Raw genomic sequence first — 4060 nt, 5'->3', positions numbered from 1 at the left:
TAGAAGACCAAAGAAGACATAAAATTCCATATATTTTTTTATTCTGTAAAAGTAGCTAGTTAAATAAATTAGGCTGAATTCATTTGGTGATTTTTTTCTTTAATTGACTTTAAAACTCAAATTTATAAGCCTATTAAGAAAAGAAGAAAAATTTCTTCTTGTAGACAGTATGTAAAAAATTTTGTGAACATGAAATAGTCTGAATAAATTATATTGCAAATTGTTTAAAAAATAGCCCTATAAGAAAGATAACTTGCTATATTAGCTAAGATGATCTTTTATTATTTTATTATGTGTATTAATTATTACGTACCAACTGGTTAGACAGGTAAGCTTAAATTTGTTCCTGTTGAATATACAATTAAAAGATACCAAGAACTTTGAAGAATTACAATAATGATATATTGATGACCACTCTGAAAATCTGCTTAAAAAATGTCTGTTTGTCTGCTTTCCTTACCTATCTTCTGTTATGCTAAAGAACTGCACGGGGAACTGAATAAATGAAAACAGCTTTTATTTAATGCTTTGCACATACTGAAAACCATCCAGTCTGAAAACCAGTCTTTGCACATATAGTAATTGTGTGAGAGGTGGTCTCTCTCTTGTTGCACAATTACTGTATACACAGTATGAAACTAGAATCCAAAGTAAGATGATAGCTTGCAGTCACCTACACAATCAAGGAAAGAGTCCCCTTCAGGTCTTGTGATGGATGCTTCCTATGCTAGATCAGCACCTGGGCACTGTGGGGTACTAGGACCCAACAGGCTGTCAATCAGGGCACATAGCCCAGTCTTTAGTCTTTTGTCAACTCTCCCTCTATAGCATTCTTGAACTTACTTCCTTGACTCTCTTAACCTCTAGCTATCCACTCAACTCGTTAGTTCTTCATTTACTTTTTATTTCACCTATTTGAAAGAAATTTATTTATATATTCTTTAAAAATTTATATAGTATACTCACCTTTGGCGAGATCTGTGCATGGTGTGTGGGGCATTAAAGATGAGAACAAGTGATGTCCTTGTCCTTGTGAATTTCTTATCTTTTGTGGGTGGGATAAGCATTTTTCAAAGACTCGCTTAAATCTGTATGATGCTGACTTGGCTGAGTTAAAGGAAGAGGCTGGCAGGGGGCGGGGGCAGGCGGCTCAGGAGCTGTGACCACTGCGGAGGCCACAGAGGCAGCTGCTGGGCCCTGGTCCAAGAGTCAGCCTGCTCCCTGTGGATTCGAATCGGCCTTGGCACAAATGGCGGCAGAGCAGTTGATGGGCCGGTCCAGCGTGAGCGCCCGGGATGAGGCCAAGGCAGGTCGTTCCTGGCCTGTCAGTGGCCTCAGCAATGTCGCTGCTGCTGCTGCACAGGGCCCAGGCAGATGAGCAGGAACACAGATTCTCAGCAACGGCTCCATCCCGGTGGTCTGTACCTTGGGCCACTTCTGAACCTAAAGTCTCGAATTTCCCAGTCAAAGGCCTGGCCCTGGAATAATCTCTTGCATTTGGTCTAAAGTTGATCAGTGGTTTAACTGCATTTTCACATCCAAGCATGGATGTTAACGACTCTAGGAGTGGCTTTCACTTAGGATGGATGGTTTTCAGAATGGTGGACTGGAGCAAGGCAGGAAAGTCAGTTTCAAGATAAAGAAGAAGTTGTTTTATGGATGAATACTGTTGGGCCCTTCCAAAATCACCACAAAACATAAAAGTACTTTTCACTTCTAATCTGTGTGGGGTCAAAAAAAAGTAACAGTCTTTAGCATAAAACACTGAGAGAAGCACTTCAAGGAGTTGAATTGGAATTTAATGGTCTGGATATTAAATTTAAAGATGATGTGATGCCAACCACTTACTGTGAAATTGATTTTGATAAAGAAAAGAGAGATGCCTTTGTTTATGCTACAAAACTCACTACCGGTACCAGATGTACATAGAAGATTTACCAATGTGGGGTATTGCTGGTGAAGCAGACAAAAATGGAGAAGATTGTTAAATTTGGACTTACAAAAAGCTTGAAATAGTTTTGGAAGTCAAATTGATGAAGGAAAGGTGAAACTGGTTCCCAATAACAAAATACAGATGTCATATTTGGTAAAATGGAAAAAGTCAGATGTAAAATTTGAAGATCGATTTCACTAATATCTTGATCCGTGCTTTTTTCAACAGAGGATTCACTGGTTTTGAATTTCAACTCCTTCAAGGTGGTGATCTTCTTGGTAGGCTCAGTTTCAATGATTTTAATGAGAACTTAAGGAAAGAGTATGCCCCGTACAGTAAAGAAGAAGAAATGGAGGACATGGATAGAGACTTAGGAGATGGATATGGATGGAAGCAGACGCATGTAGTTGTATTTAGACCAGCCAATATTTTTCTCTCTCATTCTTTCTGGATGTCAGATAATTGCTGTCTCTTATTGGTATTATTGTTGGAATGAAACAAGATTTATATATTTTTCTATGCTACTACATCTCCAGGGTATGGTTATTTTGGAGGAAGTCTCTATGCTAGACAAGGAGAAAGAAGATGGACAAAACAGATGTTCACTGGGGCATTTCTTATCCCAGCTGCAGTGTGTTGCAGGCCTTCTTCATCAATTTTATAGCCACTTCTTACCATGCTTCAAGAGCCATTCCTTTGGGAACAATGGTGGCTGCTTTTGCATCTGTTTTTTGGTTATTCTTCTTCCAAATCTTATTGTTATAATACTTGGCTGAAATTTGTCAGGTCAACACAAATTCCTTTGTCTGTCAGTGCTATACCTCGTCCTATGCCAGAGAAAAAAATATTTTATGGAGCCTGCAGTTATTGTTTGCCTGGGAGGAATTTTACCTTTTGGCTCTATCTTTATTGAAATGTATTTCATCTTCACATCTTTCTGGGCATATGAGGTCTATTATGTCTATGGCTTCATGGTGCTGGTGCTGGTCAACCTTTGTGTTGTGACCATCTGGGTTGCATTGTGTGCACATACTTCTTACTAAATGCAGAGGATTATATGTGGTAATGGACAAGTTTTCTCTCTGCTGAATCAACTTCAATCTATGTTTACATGTATTCCTTTTATGAAGATGTATTGCTTATTTCAAATGAAGATGTATTGCTTATTTCAAACATCATTTTACTTTGGATATATGATGTTATTTAGCATAGCCTTGAGATAATGTGTGGAGCAGTTGTTTACATGGGAACAAGGACCTTTGTCCAAGAAAATCTATACTAATGTGAAAATTGACTAGAGATGCAAGAAAACTTGGAACTTTGGATCAATTTCTCTTTCGTAGGGGTGGAACTTGCACAGCAAAAAAGCACAAGAAGAGATTTGGGCTTTGGGCCGGGGATATGGCTCAAGAGGTAACATGCTCCTCTGGCATGTGTGGGGCACTGGGTTCGATCCTCAGCACCACATAAAAATGAAATAAAGATGTTCTGTACACCAAAATCTAAAAAATAAATATTAAATTCTCTCTCTCTCTCTCTCTCTCTCTGAAAAAAAAAAAGAGATTTGGGCTTAATACTGGGTACTGTGTGGGTCTCTATCACCATCTATTTCCGGGGATCCTAGGTTTCTACTGACTGCTTTCTCCACCTGTTCACAGCAAATAGTTGGATTTTATGCAGTAGGCATTACTACAGTACATGGTTAACCTTCCCCAAAACCAGATGATTAAAGATGAAACAGATAAGCTCAGTAAAGAGGACAGATAACTTATTTAACTCATTTGTTCCAATAAAATAAATAGAAGGAAAATTGGATGCTAATATTACATGAGTAGAAATCTTCCTGGCACTTAGTGTTTCTACATTGTTGAAAAATGACCTTCCAGAAAGATTACTTTTCTCCTCTTATTTTTACTGTCATCGTCGACCTATCGTGAGATATTTTCATATATTGAATCTGGGTTCTTTTTGACCTGTTATAGGTTTTCTCCCCTCCAATTCAACTGCATTCTTTTTTAAAGAGAGAATTAAAAAATATTAACTTCTGCATGTAATATATCTGCTGTCATCTTAGTGGAACCAACTTCCCATTTATTCATCTTAAAATTGTCCAGTTACATCTTAATT

At 38.0% G+C, this 4060-nt stretch overlaps 1 pseudogene; it reads left to right on the top strand.

The window, feature by feature from the left end:
- The first annotated feature begins 1295 nt into the window (after nucleotides 1-1295).
- On the top strand, nucleotides 1296-3368 carry LOC124100507 (transmembrane 9 superfamily member 3-like; annotated as a pseudogene).
- The last annotated feature ends 692 nt before the right edge of the window (nucleotides 3369-4060 follow it).

The sequence above is a fragment of the Marmota monax genome, unplaced genomic scaffold (genome assembly GCF_021218885.2).
Source record: "Marmota monax isolate L192 unplaced genomic scaffold, Marmota_monax_Labrador192_F-V1.1 WCK01_AAM20220418_F8-fsc01508, whole genome shotgun sequence".
Taxonomy (NCBI): Eukaryota; Metazoa; Chordata; class Mammalia; order Rodentia; family Sciuridae; genus Marmota; species Marmota monax.
This window is presented reverse-complemented; position numbering and strand designations above follow the sequence as displayed.